Source organism: Hemicordylus capensis, chromosome 5 (assembly GCF_027244095.1).
Source record: "Hemicordylus capensis ecotype Gifberg chromosome 5, rHemCap1.1.pri, whole genome shotgun sequence".
NCBI lineage: Eukaryota > Metazoa > Chordata > Lepidosauria > Squamata > Cordylidae > Hemicordylus > Hemicordylus capensis.
In genome coordinates, this window is record NC_069661.1 from 80,883,473 (window position 1) to 80,903,803 (window position 20,331).

Sequence of the window (20,331 nt, forward strand, 5' to 3'; positions counted from 1 at the left end):
TGCAGTTTTATTTAAATACATATTAACACAAGATCTTAGCCAGAACGGCTGGCCTCCTTTAGGGTGAATTTTTGTTAATCACAATTATGAACCTCAACACATGATTCTTCAGTGACATCATAGTTTGTTCTCTTCTGTGGGTGCTCACACTTACGAGGCCCACTGCTTCACTATCAATCACCTCCTTGCACCTGAGAAACATGCTTACGGTGCTGTTTGTCTGAAGGGGGCTGGAACCGAGATCACTTACGGAATTGTCACTGAACATGCTTATGGTGCCTTCAGACAAATGGTGCTGTAAGTGTGCATCCTGCAGGAAGGAGTAAGCAACAGCAGGATGACAGAACTTCCTCCCTACTTTTCCCATTGTAAGCATGAGCAGGGCTTGGATGAATAGCCTCTGAAGAGAGCTAGTATCACATGTGACTGAACAGAGAGGGATCTTGAGGTCATGGTGAACAGCTTGTTGAAAATGTCAACTCAATGTGAAGTCAATATATCATATGAAGCAGCTGTGAAAAAGGCCAGTTGCATGCTTGGAGTCATTAGGAAGGGGATCGAAAATAGAACTACTAATGTTATAATGTCCTTATACAAAACTATGGTATGGCCACATTTGGAGTACTGTGTACAGTTCTGTTCACCATACCTCAGAAAGGACTTTAGAGAACTGGAGAAGGTGCAGAAGAGGGCAATCAAGGTAATCAGAGGCCTAGAGCACCTTCCTTATGAGGCAAGGTTACAACAGCTGGGGCTTTTTAGTTTAGAAAAAAGACAGGGGAGACATGACAGATGTGTATAAAATCATGCAAGGTATGGAGAAAGTTGAGAGAGAAATTTTTCTCCCTCTCTCTCAACACTAGAACCAGGTATCATCCCATGAAACTAATTGCCACAAAATTTAGACTGACAAAAGGAAGTCACACAACCCATAATTAACCTATGGAATTATCTGCCACAAGATGTGGTGACAGCCAACAGCATGCATGGCTTTAAGAAGGACTTAGATAAATTCATGGAGGACTGGTCTATCAATGACTACAAGTCTGGTGGCTATAGGCTCCCTCCAGCCTAAGAGGCAAAATGCCTCTAAATACCAGTTTCAGAGGGGAAACAGCAGGAGAGATGGCAAGCCCTCACCCCCTGCCTGTGAGCTTCTCGGAGGCATCTGGTGGAAACAGGATGCTGGACCAGATAGGCCTTGAGCCTGATCCAGCAGGGCTTTCTGCACTGTAAAGTTTGCTATTGTCTGTGTTGCCTTGGTGTTTGTGTGTGCTTTTAAAAAAACAAATCAGCATTGACCGATGTGATTTGGTTTCATGAGTGAAGAAGTAATGTGTTATGTGACAAATTATTGTAATACACAGTATAGGATTGTTAGTATAATTACCTAGGCCTATACCAGGGCCGGATTAAGGGCAACTGATGCCCTAAGCACAGCACAACAATGGTGCCCCCCTCAGCCCTCTCCATTGATTAACTGACAACACATTAAAACTCAAGCAAATTATTTACTTATACCTTAATATTTATTTAAATTTTAGAAAATTTTCTTCTAGATTTTTAAGGTAAAACAAAACAGTTCCACTGCCTATAATTTCTTATAAATAGCCTCAACAGAAGTAATGATTGAGAAAAATATTTCATTTTCAAGGTCAGACATCATAACATCTGGCCATCTTTTATGTGAAGTTTTATCAGTATTTTGTACTGCTCTTTACAGTAATATTTTGCAAATCAATGACTTTTTACTTCAAATACATAGTTTAGTAGTTTCTCGAAACTTTAGTAACTCACCGAGCCAAAGAAAATGTGTTTTTTAACAATGCAGAGTAAAGTCAAACACGGCAGATAAAAACAATTACAAAAAAATCGACTAAAGTTGAGTGTGGCAGTGAAATGCAAGGTGGCAAAAGAAATGCAAGGTGAAAATAAGGAAGGCGAAAAGAGAGTTTGAGGAACATTTAGCTAAAAGTATCAAGGGGGATAATAAAAACTTCTTTAAATACATCAGAAGCAGGAAAGCTGCCAGGGAGGCTGTTGGACTATTAAACAGTGAGGGAGTGAAAGGGATTATTAAGGAGGATATGGAGATGCTCAATGAGTTCTTTGTGTCCATCTTTACGGCAGAGGATACAGAACATATACCTGTTCCCAAATCAGACCTTTTAGGGATGGAGGCTAAAGAACTGAGTCAGATAGAAGTGACAAGATATGGAGGCTATTCACATGATGGGAGAAAATTGGGCTAGCAGAGGCTAGCCTGATTTTCTCCCATTGTGTGAACCACTGAGCTCAGCTGCGAGCCTGGTGGTTCTTCAGCAGGTAACCTGCTAAAGTACCCCTGCCCTTAAACCAGGTTTGTGTAGCGAGCACTCCCCAAACCCGTTTTTTTTAAACTTGTGTGTTGCCATGGCATGGCTCCACGCTGTGGCAACTCACGAGTAGACTCCCTACTGGGAGGCTCAAAAGCAGCCCCCCCCCAGCTCGGGGGTCTCTCCAGCATGCCCTGCATGCTTGTGCACGGCATGCTGGAGCTTCTGGGGGCCATGCGCCCCCTGATCCACCCAGCTCCCACCAGCTCCGTAACAGAGGCAGCAGTCGTGTGGGTGGCCAATCCAGCTGGTCAGGGCTGCTGCCCTGCTCATCTGTGGGGAGAGTGGGCTAAGGCTGCTCTCCCCGCTAACCCCCTCATGACTCTTCTCACGAATCGTGAGAAGAGCCTCATGGTGTTAACTGTCTGGAAAAACTGAAAACTAACAAATTGCCAGGGCTAGATGGCATCCATCCAAGAGTCCTCAAAGGACTCAAATGTAAAATTTCCGACCTCCTTGCCAAAATATATAACTTATCCCTGCAATCAGGCTCAGTACTGGAGGACTGGTAGGGAGCAAATGTAACACCGATTTTCAAAAAGGGATCCGGGGCGATCTGGGAAGTTACAGGCCGGTTAGCTTAACATCCTTTCCAGGCAATGGATGGAGGCTAAAGAACTGAGTTGGTTGGACCATTAGATAATGAGAGAGTGAAAGGGATTATTAAGGAAGATATGGAGGTCGCAGAGAAGCTCAATGAGTTCTTTGTGTCCATCTTCACAGCAGAGGATACAGAGCATATACCTGTTCCTGAACCAGACTTTTCAGGGATGGAGGCTAAAGAACTGAGTCAGATAGAAGTGACAAGAGATGATGTTCTAAACTATCTGGAAAATCTGAAAATTAACAAATCGCAAGGGCCCCATGGCATCCAACCAAGAGTCATCCAAGAACGCAAATGTGAAATTGATGCCTTTGACAAAATATATAACTTATCCATGCAATCAGGCTCTGTACCGGAGGACTGGAAAGTAGCAAATGTTACTCCAGTTTTCAAAAAGGGAACCAGGGGCAATCTGGGAAATTACAGGCCAGTTAGCTTAATGTCCTTTCCAGGCAAATTGATGGAAAGCATCCTCAAGGATAAAATTGTAAAGCGCATAGAAAAACAGGCCCTGCTGGGGGAGAACCTGAATGGCTTCTGCAAAGGTAAATCTTGCCTCACCAACCTTTTGGAGTTCTTTGAGCATGTCAACATGTGTGTGGATCAAGGTGATCCAGTTGACATAGTATACCTGGACTTCCAAAAAGCTTTTGACAAAGTTCCTCATCAAAGACTCCTGAGGAAACGTAGTAGTCATGGGATAAGGGAACAAGTACATGTCTGGATTGCTAATTGGTTGATAGGGGTGGGTCCGGACCGGTCTGGAGGACATTGTAAAGGCCAACTGTGCAGTTCCGTGCACACCCCTACTGGTTGAAGGACAGGAAACAGAAGGTAGGTATAAATGGAGAGTTTTCACAATGGAGGGAAGTAAGAAGTGGGGTCCCCCAGGGATCTGGACTGGGACCGGTGCTTTTAAATTTATACATAAATGATCTAGAAGCAGGAGTAAGCAGCGAGGTGGCCAAATTTCAGATGATACCAAACTCTTTCGGGTATTGAAATCCAAAAAGGATTGTGAGGAGCTCCAAAAGGATCTCTCCAAACTGGGGGAGTGGGAGACCAAATGGCAAATGCACTTCAGTGTTGATGCACATGGGACAAAAAACCCCAACTTCAAGTATACACTGATGGGATCTGAGCTTTTGGTGACTGACCAGGAGAGGGATCTTGGGGTCGTGGTGGACAGCTTGGAATTGTTGACTCAATGTGTGGCAGCTATGAAAAAGGCCAATTCCATAATAGGGATCATTAGGAAGGGGGTTGAAAATAAAACGGCTGATATTATAATACTGTTATGCAAAATGATGGTGTGGCCACACCTGGAGTACCGCATACAATTCTGGTTACCACATCTAAAAAAGGACATTGTAGAACTGGAAAAGGTGCAGAAGAGGGCAACCGAGATGATCAGGGGCCTAGAGCACCTTTCTTAGGAGGCAAGACTGCAACACCTGGGGCTTTTTTGTTTAGAAAAAAGACAACTGCGGGGAGACATGATAGAGGTCTATAAAATCATGCATGTAGTGGACAAAGTGGACAGAGAGAAATTCTTCTCCCTCTCCCATAACACTAGAACCAGGGGTCGTCCCATGAAATTGATTGCCAGGAAACCTAGGACCAACAAACTGAAGTACTTTCTCACACAACACATAATCAACTTGTGGAATTCTCTGCACTAGATGTGGTGACTGCCAACAACCTGGAAGGCTTTAAGAGGGGTTTGGATAACTTCATGGAGGAGAGGTCTATCAACAGCTACTAGTTGGAGGGCTATAGGCCACCTCCAGCCTCAAAGGCAGGATGCCTCTGAGTACCAGTTGCAGGGGAGTAACAGCAAGAGAGAGGGCATGCCCTCAACTCCTGCCTGTGGCTCCCAGCAGCATCTGGTTGGCCACTGTTTAAAACAAGATGCTGGACTAGATGGGCCTGTGCCTGATCCAACAGGGCTGTTCTTATGTTCAGTGAAAGAGTTAAAGGCATGATACGTAGGGTGAAAACTCTATGGTGCCCCCTTTCCCTTGATGCCCTAAGCATGTACTTGTTTTGCCTTATGGTTAATCCAGGGCTGGCCTATACTATCAGAAATATACTATTTATTAAACTGATTGCAAAAGACAGAAGTGGAAGTTACAGCAATGGGTGGCTCTGCAGCTCCTGCTTTTTCCTGCAGTGGCAGCCACTCCTGCTTGTTCACAGCCTGGATCTCAGTAAGTGTGCCAGTTTTGAAATGGGCATAGATGACACAAATAGTTCAAACACCATGAAAGTTCAGGGCACTTCCAGTGTAAATGCATGAGAAAGGATAAATACCTGCTCATCAAGTATCTAGAAAAGTTGGACCCATCCATCATTTCTTAATCAACACACTGCAGTAAGTTGTACATGGCTCCAAATAAACCCAGACCCAATGCATAATTGCTCCAAATATGCAATAGATTTTCAAAATCAAGCAGATATCAAATCAAATGTTAGCTACTTACAAAGCATACATATTTGAACTTTAAAAGCCCACAGAATGAAGGTGGTCAAAACGTATCCCCATCTTACCCTCTTTCTCAGTCTATTCCAACCAATGATTACCATTCGCTTTGGTTCTGGGTACAGCATAGCACAGTGGGAGGGGTGTGCCTACATTGGCCTGTTTGCATCAGTTCTGTCGGACCTGGTGTCTACTTCTGGTTCTGTAATCTTCAGGATAGGTCACTATGTGGCTTTTTTCCTGTTAAACTAGACAACCCCCTTACTGGGAGTATTAAAGGGAGTCTTCTTTTTAATTTGGAAAAGCTACTCTGGACAGATATGGCCTCCTTTTGCCTCTTTACTACATGGACCTCTGTCCAATATTCTAAGCCTTTTCTGACCTTTTTGCTGCACACATATACATGAGTTTCAGTGTTGTCACAGGACCATGCTCATGCTACTATCTGAGGCCATGGTGGCTATATTTTTGAGAATCTGTCTATGAAACACACCATACAAGCAGTTACAAGATTGCACTGACAATCATATCTAAAAGAGGCTGACTGTTTAGATTGTAACAGATGTTTGAGGTAGCCTGTATGCATCTCTAATTAAGAGAATATCCTGGCATCTGAATTTTGAATGTCCGCTTTGCAGGGAGAGGTCATGAATAGTTAAGATTTAAACTATTCCTAGCTTTTGATCCAAGGAATCGGCTTATGAGCCCAAGAAATTTCACTGGTTGGAGCCAGCAGCAACTTCCTTTTGCTTGAGTCATAGGTTTAATCCACATATATTTTTTCATTGTATATAGAAACAACCAAATTCCTGGAATACACGAAATTGGCTTTGGTTTCAAGATACATAGTGAAACATGCAAAAGCATGAATAAACTAAACAACTACTGACTTCTTGTGGGTCTTAATGAGGCATTGATAACTGACAAAATGCATTGCCTTTTTAGCTATGCCTTGTTATCCTGCCAGGTGCAGAATGACTGTGCAGCACTGTGATGCAGGCTTGATTTCCAGTGACTTCAATGAAAGCACGCAGCCACCAAACACCTCTGAAGGTCAGGCCCTTTGCAGTTAATCTAGCATTCTGGGCACGCTTACAAAGAAATGTTCCACTTATATTACACCTCACTTTGTGGAAGTAAATGCAATCTGTGTGGTTGTTTTACCTCTGGGTACTGTTTATACTAGAGCCTCTTTATAACACCTGACCCACCAATTACCTTTTCCTTCAAGGGATCTAATTTAGGTGTATACCAAAACACAATAAAAAGTACAATATATATCTTCTGGTTGAAAGGATAAGGGCAAAATCTGTGGCAACATTGCAAGACAGAATTACAACAAAGGCACCTTTCCCCCCCAAGTTCAAAAAAAGAATTTTTTCCACATTATTTTTCTAACAGCACTTAAATGGATGTTACTTGACCTGAAATTTGATTTAATCTTTCATAGATAACATGTATTCTCGCGATAGTAAAGTACGTTTGCTTCTTCTGCAAACTTTAAAGTCATTCCCACAACCATAACAGGGGCGGGGAGGGCTGGACAGCCTCCACCCTTTCTGCTGAAGGGCCCATTTCAGTGCACTGGCACTCACTAGAGGCTGGGAAAATGAGTCCCCGCTTCCAGGAATCCCATAATGCACTGCACAGCAAGCACAGTGCATTGGCAGATTTCCTCATGAGTCAGGTGCTCTAGGTGCCCAACTCTGTGTGCGTTTGGGCTTTGTGCAGCCCGAGCACACACATGATCCTGAACCTGGGGTTGAGGGTGCCCTTGTGTCCTCTAACACAAGTTAAGAGCCAGGGTTAAATGTCGGGCTGGTGGGAGCGGAAGCCCTAGCCTGGGTTGGGCTGCTTGTGTGAATAGGTTCTTTGTCTAATTGTACTATTTGATCTTGTCAGATGAGCCATTTTTCAATTTATTTGCTATACATGTATATTTGTAAATTTGGGCTGTTGCCCATTTAAATAAAGTTAATGTATCATGAATTTTATGTGAGATCTGCATAAATCTGCCTATGAATAAAATAATATTTCTGAAAATAAAAATATTCTTACTTTCCTATCTTTTTAGATGATGTACAAACATGTTGCAACAGGCACTGCCTTAGAAGAGGAATGCCTCCTGTGCAAAAGGAGTCCTATGATGGGATGTGTCACCCACTGTTTCTGTAAGTACTTGTATTAACCATATTTTTGAAATCTATATTTCATAATTAATAAGGACTAGCATTTAATCTAAAGATTTTTAAATCATTCAGATTATTTAATTGACAAGCTACAATGCAGAAATATAATGCTTATTCCCATAAATCTTTTTACTGCTTTTTATTCCCATTAATCTTTTAAATGCTTTAAAAATGATTTTATTGTAGGTGGTGATGCCTTACATACTATGGATAATGAATGGTGAATAACATTGTTGTAAGCTTTAAAAGGAGATTAGACAAATTCATGTAGGACAAGTTTATCAATTGCTACTAGTCTTGATGGCTATCTGCTGCCGCCAGTTTCAGAGGCAGCATGAGAATACCAGTTTCAGGGGAGCCAGGGATGAAGCCACCATTGGGTGAATGGCTTCAAAGAATCCGGGCTGATGAGTGTGGCCCCAGACACGCCCCCCCATGTCTGACATCAGACATGGGGGGCGTTATTTCAGTTCCAAATGCGGCTGCACAGCCTAGTTTGGAGTCGAAATCAGCCTGCGCTGCATTGGCAGCATGGCTGGAGTGACTCTCCCTGCCTTAAAGGCAGGGAGAGCCGCTCATGGTCTTGCTGCCAACGCAGTGGGGCCGATTGATCTCCCTCCCAAATGGGACCACGTGGCCCCATTTAGGAGAGAGATCGGCACATGCTGCATTGGCAGTGCGGCCAGAACGGCTCTACCTGCCTTTAAGGCAGGAAGAGTATCTCCGGCCCACTCTGCCCAACGCAGCATGGGCCGATCTTCCTTCCAAATGGGGCTGTGTGGGCCCGTTTGGGAGGGAGATAATGTCCCCTGCATCTGACATCAGACACGGGGGCTAGGCTAGCCGGGCCTCTGTGTCTGATGTTAGATGCCGGGGGTGGGGCCAGGGGGCTTCCACCAGCCTCCCTACCCTGTTGAGGGGAGCAATGGCAGGAGATGGACACTGCAATCTGTAAACAAACAAGTTGGTGAAAAAGATTGATTTCCCTCGAGCACACAAACTCTACACACTGCGTATTACTAATTTCAGTACAAGTAAGGTGCAACTTTAGGTGCAATCAAGCCAAAGTTAAGATCCTTTAATTCCATTTATTTCCATAGCAAGTTAAGCTATGACATGCCTAAATCTCTTCCATTCCATTCTATGACATGACATGCCTAAATCTCTTCCATTTAAATAAGTAGAACTAAGAAGTGCTTGACTTTGGCTGGATCATGTCCTATAAATTATGAGACAGGCAGGCATTCAAGTACAGTCTTCCAAATATTCAGGAAAAATATGAAAAAGAAAACTATTGTGTATATTTCTAAACACAAAATGTCAGAGAATTGGTGAATAAAATGAAAGGCGTAACATTGGCAGGGCTGCTCTCTGGCTGAATTGGGTACATTTGAGCTTTCTGTTTGCATACCACTTACAGTTGGCTTTATTGCTAGCTGGATGGGAAATAACAAAAACTGCTTTCTTTAAAAAAAAACATAGTCTCATTGAAGGACATGGAAAGGGAGAGAGATGTCTGTGTGCAATGTATTTGATTTATTGAATGGAATACTACTTGTCACAGTCTTCTTACCATTTTTGTGTTTGCTTTTAATCTGTGTTCCATGTGCTTTTTATTTTCCTGAATGAAGAATGTTGCCCATGACAACAGTGTGTTTATATTTTTGGTAATTTTATATTAGGTCAAATAAATATTTTATATATTTTTCCAGTGAACTGTGCAAAATAGCAGCAATACACTCTTGTCTACTCTGAAGTGCAATCTTCAACACTTTTCTAAATTACAATTCATTGCTTGCATTCAGAGAGGATCCAACATGAATGCCAATATTGACAGTATGTTTTATGTCTTAGTGTAGGAGTTTATAAAGGGAGCTTATGTTTTAGTGTTTAGCTGCCATATCTATGCGTCACAGAAATAGAGAAAGAGATTTTCAGGCAACAGGGTCAATTGTCATTATGTTGCATCAGTAGTCCATCTGGTTTGTGGTCACACTTGTATCATTGTGATTCCAACAATGTTAATGGGAATTGTGCAGATGATCTTACAGAGTTATATTTTCATATGCTGAAACTGAGCAATGTGCTACAGAAATTACATCTGCGTTTTAAGGGAAAAGAGGTTCATTGTTTAAAAAGGCACAACCCAGTCCATTTGGGCAATGAAATATAGGTATCTTGTTGTGCAACCTGCCCTGCCCTATCTAGGGGCATTGTCATCTCAGAAGGCCCTGTAGCCCACCAAGTTCCTCTAGTTTAGCAAGCTGCATCATGAGGGCTGGCAAAGAATGACAATGTCAGCTGCCAATGAATCTTCTGGCTCCCAAACCACTGTCCACAGGGGCGTATCTAGGGGTAGGGCAGGCAGGGCACGTGCCCCGGGTGCCACTTGAAGGGGGGCGCCATTTTCAAAAATTAATTAAAAAAAAGAAATGGCCACTGAAAACAAAATGGCCACTGTGCATGCTCAAATGGCCTCTGTGAGGCCCCCATGCCAGGCCTCGCAGAGGCCATTTGAGCATGTGTGGCGGCCATTTTGTTTTCAGCGGCCATATATATATATAAAAATGGCCACCACACATGCTCAAATGGTCCCTGCAAAGCCCTAGAGGCCAGCGAAGGGAGCGGGAACCTTTGCAGACCCACCCCACAGCCTTTAGGGGCTACAGGTATTTTTATTTTTTTTAAAAAATAATATAATATAAGTCACTGTACACATATTCAGTTTGGCACTATGCACAGAGAATCAGGGCTTGTGAATAATGAGCTGAAGCTTATGAGCTAGGATTGTATTCATTTGCTCTTTGCTTCTTGTTATAAGTGAGTTAAATGTGATGTCTTAATAATATGGCCATTAATGGTGAGTTTGTCTTTCAATCAGTGTGAAATTAGTATTAATTAGCCTTAGTATTAAGGCCCACTGGGATTTTCTTGCTCTCTTTCTCTCATTTTAACTGTCTTTCTGAAATACTAGAATATATTCCAAGCATTGACACAGTTTACTCTGCATATCTTTTAATTATTTTCAGAGTAAATAGGGAAAAGTCAAATTCTCCATTTCTTTTAAAAACTTATGTAATAGTGATGCTACAATGCATAGTAGAGAATTAGACATTAGTTTTCCAAGTATACCTCCACATAGTATTTGGGTATTTCATGAGCCCCAGCATACTGAAATTTGTAGTTTTCTAAATTGTTTTTGAAAAATTAAAAGATTAACGAGCTTGACTTGTATTTTTCAGCTGATATTATGGTAAAGTTATCTGAAAGATGGGTGTTGGATGTTTGGACAAGGGGCGCAATTTCAGTGCTTGCCCTAGGCCAGGGATGGGGAACCTTGGCACTCCTGCAGATGTTGGCCTACAATTCCCATAATCCCTAGCTATTGGCCTCTGTGGCTGGGGATTATGGGAGTTGTAGTCCAAAAACAGCTGGAGTGCCAAGGTTCCCCATCCCTGCCCTAGGCGCTATTTTCCCTAGATACGCCTCTGACTGTCCAGTATCAATACCCAGGAAGCCATGTTCCCTTGAATCATCATGTGGAACACTCTTTGTGCTGTAGCACTTAAAGTATTTGCCAGTCCCTCAGGGATATACCAATCTAAATTGGTATGACATGAACACAAAGGAAAAGAGAAAAAATGAATATGAAGCGAGCAGCAGATGAAGCTGAGAAAAACGAATGCAAGTGATTGACTGGGGAGCACAAAAGTTATAGGTGAAAGTGTGTCCAGGGAAGAAACACAGTATTGGGGGTGGCCAGAGAAAAATGGCAGAAATACTGACCTGTGAAGAAAGAGCAATAATTGTAGAAAAGTAATGGTAAGTTTGTTGATCTAGGATTTTAAGATATAGGAAGTGACAACCACACTAGAGAGTGTACAAGTTTTTAGTAATAACAAAAGAGAATCACTGATGATGAAATCAAAGGGGGGTTAATAGATGATATGTAATAACTAGGAATGGAACAAATCCTATATATATCTGCCCATGGACAAATCTATATAGGATTACTGTGTATGGTCAACCATACTTGAAACAAAAATAACTGTGATGATGTATTAGAATGTACATAGAAAACTCTTGGTATCTTTGATCCATTGTATATCTACCTTGAAAGATAACATATGAGCAGAAGAAAAGACTACGATGGGGAAATCTTCCTGCTTTCCACTATAATAAACTAGTCTCTTGGGACTTGCCCTTTCATTATTTAGTTATTTAGTTAAACTCCATTCGTGTACATGAAGCTTTATAGAGTAGCATAAATAAAATATAGATCTCTGCTCATGGAGCTTATAAACTGAATGTAGATGGGGTTGGGAGTTACAAGGGAGGGAAGCAGAGGCAAGGCTAAGAAACCAGTAGAATGATGCAAGGAATGGTAGTACTCAGGATAACGGGCTAAATGTGAGCAAATGCTGTTATATGTATTCAGTTCAGTGGGGAAGTAGACTAAGAGGTAAAAGTCAAAGGCTTCGTGAAAGTGTGGTGTTTTAAATGTATTTTGAAAGAGATCAATGGCACCATGTAGACATTCTGGGACGAAGTTTGAGACATAAAGGACAGCAATGACCACTATATTTTAGAGCTCTGGAAAACCCTAGCAATAAAACAAAAGCCCTCACTCATGGCAGAAGACATGCTTTTAGGTGAGTAGGTAGGTAGTTCAAAAAGAAGACTGACAACAGAGAGAGTTAGAGGAAACCAAATTTCAGTTGAACGTTTGGGCTATGCCTTCATCAGCAATGGATGCATTTTTTAAAAGATTGTGTGAGCGCATTCAGCTCACAAGATGGCAATTAAGAATCTTATGTTAGCACAATTTCAAGGCAAGTGACAAGAAAAGAATGATGGACAGATCTTGTAGATGTATGTTGGATGGTTTTATGTATTATCCTCCGAGTTTAATCCATGAGATGTGAGGGGTCTTGAGTCTATATATCCAAAGAAATTCTCATTTGTCCAGCTTCTCACATTGTATATATTTCTCAATAGGAAATATTTTCATATTGGTGAGACTACGGTTGCTTGAGTGGAAATCTCTGGCCACAGGTTCTTCCAATTTCTTTGTTAAGATAGCGGGTTTGTGGTTCCTAAAACGTGTCCTCAGATCTGTGGATGGTTTGCCTAATTGCATGTGGCAGTCAGGACATTTGCATTCTATAATTTATTTTATTTATTTATTGTTCAATTTTTATACTGCCTTTCATAAGGCATCCCAAGGCAGTTTAAAAAAGACAAAATACAGTAAAACTCCATAAAAACCACATTTAAAACCTTAAAATCATTTGAACAGTAAAAACCATAAAACACACCAAAACAACAACATAAAAAAGCATCATATAATGCTGTATAGACATAGGTGGAATACAGGTGACCTTTTTTCTGATGTGAAAAGTGTTATGATATCCCTCTAAAGGTTATGGTATCCCTTATAAAAGTGCAAGTAATGCAGCGGCTAGATAGGGATGAGTACAAAACCGTGGAGCTGCGGTCCGATGCTGGTGGGGGTGGCTCTTTAAGGGCGGGGGGAGGGTGCAATTACCCCTCCCACCACTTTCCCCCTACCGGTGCTCCATTAATTTCCATGGGGTGGCAGCATACCTCCCTGCTGCCCCTTCCCCCGTTGTTGGCTGGAAATAAGGAAGTACTGTGTGCATGTGTGCCTGCTGCACACTTCGCACGTCATGCATGCACACCACGCATGCGTCATGCGTGTGTGATGTGCAATGTGTGCAGTGGGGGCACACGTGATAGCGGGCACATTCCAGCCAACAACGGGGGAAAGGGCAGCAGGGAGGTACGCTGCCGCCCCATAGATTTTGGGAAATTAACAGAGCGCTGGCAGGGGGAAAGTGGCATGAGGGGTAAGTGCACCCTCCCCACCCTTAAAGAGCCACCCCCACCGGCGTTGGACCGGCAGAAGCACTGGTTCTTTGAACCAGTTCGGCAGCCCATAAAGGGCCTCCAAACTGGTTCCATGCACATCCCTACAGCTAGATTGACAGAAGTGTGATCCAAGATTTCTGATCAGTGGTTTTATTTATTTATTTATTTATTTATTTGTTTATTTGTTTGTTTGTTTGATTGATTGATTGATTTCTACACCGCTCTTCCAAAAATGGCTCAGGGTGGTTTACACAGATAAATAATAAATAAATAAAGATGGATCCCTGTCCCCAAAGGGCTCACAATCTCACAATAGGACTGCTTTCACTAATATACATCTTCATGTAACCAGCAACATAATGTTACGAATAACAGAAAAATTAATGAAAGCAGTCAAAACTTTCAGTGTTATTCCCCAGCTTTCTACCACCAATGAGAAAACTGTAATTTCTCCCCAGCAATGAAAACCATCATTCTTGGCCACATAAATAGCTAAATCACAGCCACACATGGAGAATGAATTCTATACAAGAATACATTTCCAGATGGTTCTCAGGATACATTTTTGTAAGAGTCTAGCTTCCTTCTTCCCCATCCTTTGCTCTTTTGAGCAACGCATTGCATAAGGTAAGGCTGTTACATCTGCATTTGCTAAAAGATGTACATGGCAGCAGTACTGTGTCTCATATGAATGCATAAAACCTGAGATGTATGACTTACCGTTATCCAAATACAGTGGAATTCTAACCTCATTTATGATTTCCAAACAATTTCAACAAAAATATGGTTACATAACGTAAGCACTTTTTGAGAGAGAAAATTCCCCACATTGTGACTTCTCCCCATTATTCACTCACAGTTTAGGCCCCTCGCACTGGTCAGATCTATATTTAATCACATACAGAAGAAACCATTTTTTGAAGGTAGAACAAATATAGTTGAGACTTGATATGAAAGTTTAAGCTTATAAAACAGACCTTTGCATTCCCTGGTGGCTGACACTGTTCTAATCCCTTCTTCAATCACCCATTGTCTACTCCCCTAAGAAAACCATTCCCAAGGTCTGACACTATCCTAATCTCCATTCAATAAGCACTCCCTGTAATCTGGTGCAGCCTCCTGCCTGAGGCATATCTTCTTCATTTAAATTACTCCTTCCTATTCTAATTGGCCACAAGAGGAAATTGCCAGGGATTTTTTCACACCCAGCTTTTCATTCGCATCATCAGCCAAATTAACCCCAAAATCCCTGCAAACTATCTGGGAGCACTTTACACACAATTTGGGTTTTTCATTGCACATTAGAGATTTATATCCAGGGTTTTAAAAAATCCACTTTTGGGGGTAACTTTGAACTCGCAGTAAAGCCTCACAGTAAACCTGCAGTAAAGCCTGCTATCTGGAAAAGCTCCAGGCACTAGCCAGGGGGTATGAATTTCCCTTGCCAGGGAGCCAGCTCTACAAGGAAGCCCCAGTCTCAGCCCCATTGACAAAGCATCAAAGATAACAGCAAGTAGCCAGGTGAGTTAAGCATCTGTGCAAATTCAGCAACAGGGCAAAGAGACAGAGCACTAACCCAACCTCAAACTAAATTTAGCTCCCTTAAAAACTAATATCTTAATATTTAGCTTGCCAAGTAAACATACCCTATATCATCCCCCTCACACACACACAACAAACACTAATTATGAAGACAAGAAACCAGCAGAGGAGTGGGTGCTACTCAGTATATTGCTTAAGGTGTCACATGTACAACTGTCTGTTGGACAGAAGTTGTGGTTGTATTCTCAATACAATGGGTGGGCACTCATGATCCATTTGCCACTGAAAGTCAGGAGGAGGAGGTGCTCCCCCCCCCCATTAATCTCGGCTGGAGTGATCATGTGCCACATAAAAACAGGGCAGAATTCAGCTTGGTGTGGTGCCGAGCAAACATTTAACCATTGTAAATCAGATCTAAGATTGCCTAGAAAGAACAGGGAAGGGTTCATTCAGTACAAAATCCAACAAATTAGAACTGGGGTAGGCAATTTTGGCTCTCCCTCTATTGTTGAAAATAATGGGAGTTCGTAGTTCAACAACAGCTGAAGAACCAAGGTTGCCTACCCCTGAACTAGAACACTTAAGGAAACTGGATGACTCCACACAGGGGCGTACCAAGGTTGGAGTGGGCCAGAAGTCGAGATTTTAAAATGGGCCCCTCGCTGCCTTCCTCTCCTTCTTCTGGCCCTATGTCTCTGCTGCAGAATAACATTAAGGACACATGTAATATAGTGTAGCAGATTAACAGAGGACAGGAGACTACAGTTACAAGGTGTAAACAACAGCAGAACCAAATAAGACAACAGTATCAGCTTTGTGAAATATAAGGGCACAATTCAGGCTTGCTACCACAAGATCAGCTCTCCTTCCCTTCTGTAGGATCAAAAAAAAAAAAAAAAAAAAAAAAAAAAAATCCAGCATCTGCTCCAAGCTTAACAATTGTTGTCAGGGCTGTAACATGGCGGGATGTTAAAAAACAACAATATTTTTCATTGGGAAAGGCAAACCAGTTTAAAATTTGCAAACAAACAGAAAGGATGCTAGGCTAGTTCCACTCTTTCCCAACCCTCAAGTATTGTGAACCATTCTGGGAGCAAGGAACATTTTTTTTGAGAACTTTTTTGGCTGAAAAACAATTGGAAATATTTTCAACAACCATGGCACCATCAAAGAACAAATCAATAAGCCCCTGTCTCTACCCCCTCTTTCCTTTCCACAGAGAGGGAAATGACTCATTGCAAGTTGGAAGAAGATCACTTCACATGGGTCATCAGGACTTAGAGGGAAGAACCCAATAGTTTAAAATCATTTTTTTAAAAAAGTTAGAAATAGCTTGGGCACAAACAATCTCCCTCCCTCCTTCCGTCCCTTCCCCCCCTCCCCACACGCACACTCCATAAATGTGAGAAGCAGAAGAAAAGCAAACCACACACAAAAAACAGATAAAAGCTGTTTGTTTGGCTTTTCTTTCCACTTGAACAGCATGCAAGCTCCCAGTTCCAGATCCATCCTAACTGCAATCAGTTGCCAAGTGGGGGAGGAGCTCAAAAAGCCTCTCTCTTGCTGCTGTAGCCGCTACGCTCTTCACCACTCCAACTGACAAAAGGGAAATCGAGAACCACAAAGAAACTGCTTGAGGGGGACTGCAGTTCACACTCCTGGCTACGGGTCTGGAGAGAGGGCAAGGACTGGCCTTGGGGGCCTCTCAGAGGCTGTGGGAGACATTCATCTCCCTTTGTTTTATTAACGGTACACCCATGACTCTATAGGATGATTCTATGGATAGTACTAAAGGTAAAGTGTGCCGTCAAGTCATTTTTGACTCCTGGTGCCCACAGAGCCCTGTGGCTTTCTTCAATAGAATACAGGAGGGATTTACCATTGTTATCTCCCAAGCAGTGTGAGATGATGCCTTTCAGCATCTTCCTATATTGCTGCTGCCCGATATAGTAGGAAACACAATAAGCAGAATTAAGTCTTGAAGCTTGCTTCTCTGTGAATGTGAACTTAGGACAGCAAAATAAAATGTTTATATACTGCTTATACTCTCACACATATATATATACTCACACATCATCATCATCATCATCATCATCTCCTCTCTCTCTCTCTCTCTCACACACACACACACACACACACACACACACACACACACACACACACTTTGATGTTACAGAGCCAACCACAAAGGAATCTTGAGGAGTAATTGTGACCAGTAATACCTATTATCATAGGCAATGGGAGTTCCTTCCAGGTAAATATCCTTAGAAAAAGAGAATTGGGAGAGAAGAAGATAATTCCCTTTAAAAAACAGACAAACAAAATCACACCATTGTTCTGCCTTGCTACCAGCCTGCTACTTGTGCCATCCTGGGGGGTGGATTTTCTCCTGGTTTTTTGTTTGTTTGTTTGTTTGTTTGTTTGTTTGTTTGTTTGTTTGTTTGTTTGTTTTGAGAAAAAGAGAATCGGAAGAAAGGAGATTTTATTTTATTTTTTCTGATTTTTTAAAAACTTCTTCCTGCTGCTGAAAGAATCACTGCTGTCTGCCTGTACAAGCAGCCACACCAGACCCAGAGCACTGGCCACCTGTGGCCAGCCAGCAGCCACCCCACCCCCAGATTTTCCAAAGCTTTGAGGCTGAAGAAGAAAGACTGGCCAGACCCACAGAAGTGGACTACTAGACCCAACATTGGAGAAGATCGAGACTGAGTGAGTGCCCATTTACTTTTCACACACATACAGACAAGCATGCACACACCTCTTGAATTGTGTATTCATGGGGTTTTTTCATGTTTGGAAGGAGGTTTTGATTTGCAACTGAGTTTAAAAAGTTGTGTGAAATAGGGGTTCTGTTTAGCTTTAGAGTTTAAATAGGGAACCCCGTTAGTTAGCTAGCTAGTACTAGTAGGTGGTCAGAGGTAGCATAGCCCCGTGGTTTAAAAAAATTATTTTCTTTTTCCCCCCTTCCAAATTTTTTTTGTGCTTTTTTAAAAAAGAGGTCTGTTCTCCAGTGCCCTAATATATAGGAAATATTGCTATTGTTGGCCCAGCAGCCTAGGCTCTGCAGTGGGGCGGGCGCACACTTTGTGTTGTTTTTAAAAAACAGTAGCCTGCCCCATCCATCCTCCCATGGCTCTCTGTGCCCATTTTATAGATCAGTACTATACTATTCTCTGCTCATTCTCTGTGGTGCTGCTCTAGCCTAGCCAAGATATATTTTGTATCTTGTTAATCCCTAGTTCCCTAATTGTATCAATCTGTGTGCCCACAGTCCCTAGTTACATTGTATCTGCTGCTGTTTGTTATTGGCATTGTATCTATCCATCTGTCCCGGCCTCTAGTGGTTATTGGCACATTGTTCCCTTTCCCTCCTATTTGTATCTGATTCTAGTTACAAATAAATTCCTTGAATCCCTAGCCTGTCTTTCTGTCTCTGTTCTACTGCCCAGTAGCCCCTACAGGCAGGCACCACTGACTGAGTGAGTGAGTGGGAATTGCACCACCCACCCCAACTGCAGCCTTAAAGAAAGCAGCAGCAGCGGGCAGCACCACCACAACCCATTGGCATTGTGTGTGTGTGGGGGGGGACACTCTGCTGAAGTCAGCCTAGTCCTTCTCCTGAGTGTACCCTGCCTGCTGCATATCTCATCCATCCCACTACACTCATGCCACTTCTGCCCCTTGCCCCCAATCCTTTTCAAAAAAGTTTTTTTTTTTAAAGTCAGGGTTTTAAAAAGAAGCCCCAAAAGAGATGGCTGGGAGGGGCAGAAGAGTTCCAGGTAGGGGGATGCCAGGTAGGGGGAGGCTTTTTCCTGCTGGTCATGGTAGGGGGTGGCAATGGGGCCGATTCCCTAAAGTACCCTCTCCCCTGCTTCAGTGCAGAGGCTGGACTTCAGCCGGGCAGCAGCTGGGGGAGGGCCTCCCCTACCAGGGAAGAAGAAGTTCTTCACGTGGCAGATGTATGGAGGTGGTGCAAGTGGAGCTGACTGCCAATACAGCCAGATCCACCTTGCCGCTTTCCCCACCAGTCCCTTTGCTGGGGGGAGCCCCAAGGTTGCATCTTAGGAGGCCCAGGAAGGAACGCCTCCTGTCCCTGGGCCCTTCTGGGCCAGCTCTGAGGGCAGTGCTGGTGGTGTTCACCAGAAGGAACCAGCACAAGCATCACCAGCCAAGCGTCCACGTGTTGTGGGAGAGTCTAGCAGTGTGGTCTGGGATCACTTCTAGCTTTGCCCTGGTGACCCCAGCCATGCTGCCTGCACCCACTGCAAGACACTTGTCAGCAGAGGCAAGGACCCTAAGCACTTCAGCACCTTGGGTCTTCTGCTGCACCTGCGGTGGCGGCACCCGGGTGTGGAGACCTCTGCTGGCAGCAGTGCTAGGCCAACTGCCTCCACTAGTGGCAAGCAGCCAGCAGCTCCTGCTCCTAGGCAGGAAAAGCTGACTGAGCGGTGGGTGCAGCCACTGGGGAAGCGGTATGATCGCCCAAAACTATATCTCATAACACAGGCCATTGGGGAGATGATGGCTTTGGACGATCAGCCTTTTAATAGAATGGAGAATGTCGGTGTATGCCGTCTGCTCCAGCTGCTCGCTCCAGAGTACAAAATCCCCTCATGCACCACCTTCAGTAGGAGAGTGGTGCCCTCCCTGTACTGTGCATACAGCGAGGCTGTGTTGGTCCGGTTGCATGCAGCCGGGCTCAGCACCAGTGTGCACTTCACTGCGGATCTCTGGACGAGCTGCAGTGGGCTGAACACTGCCTTCATGTCCCTGAAAGCCCGCTGGTGGGGGTATGGGGGTGAGAGGACATCTAGCTCTGCTGGCACTGTATCTAGCTCCTCCCATGCATGCATGCCTTCTTGGGCAGTGTTGCATGTAGAGGCAATGAACACAGACCACAGGTTGTGTGAGTTGGCGGCGGTCATGGACTGACAGGTGGAGAGTTGGATGGCCAGGGAGCCAAACCTCTGATGAGGCTTCATGGTCACCAACAATGCAGTCAACATTAGTAAGGTGGATAGGCAGGTTTGTGGTGTGCACATTGCTTGCATTGCACACACCTTGAACTTGGTGGTGCAGGATGTGCTTGGGCTTAAGGAGGAGAAGTCCAAGCACCAGCAGAGGTTAGGTTTAGTTCCCACCCCAGATCCTGCTGCTTCTGTGGCCACTCTTGTGGAGCAGTGCTGCAAGATTGCTGGCCACTTCCACCAGAGTGAAAGGCAAGGCACCTGCTCAAGGCCAGGCAGA

General features: G+C 43.4%; 1 protein-coding gene across 2 annotated transcripts in view; it reads left to right on the forward strand.

Annotated features, from left to right (window-relative positions):
- Positions 1-20,331, forward strand: part of NEIL3 (nei like DNA glycosylase 3) — a 292,220-nt gene that overhangs the window by 18,959 nt on the left and 252,930 nt on the right. The window contains exons 2-4 of one of the 2 annotated variants that reach the window (XM_053258154.1): positions 6,429-6,514; positions 7,536-7,632; positions 17,616-17,793. The gene's annotated coding sequence lies outside the window, so the exon portion shown is untranslated. The remainder of the gene's footprint in view (positions 1-6,428; positions 6,515-7,535; positions 7,633-17,615; positions 17,794-20,331) is intronic. The other variant, XM_053258153.1, reaches the window with a different exon arrangement.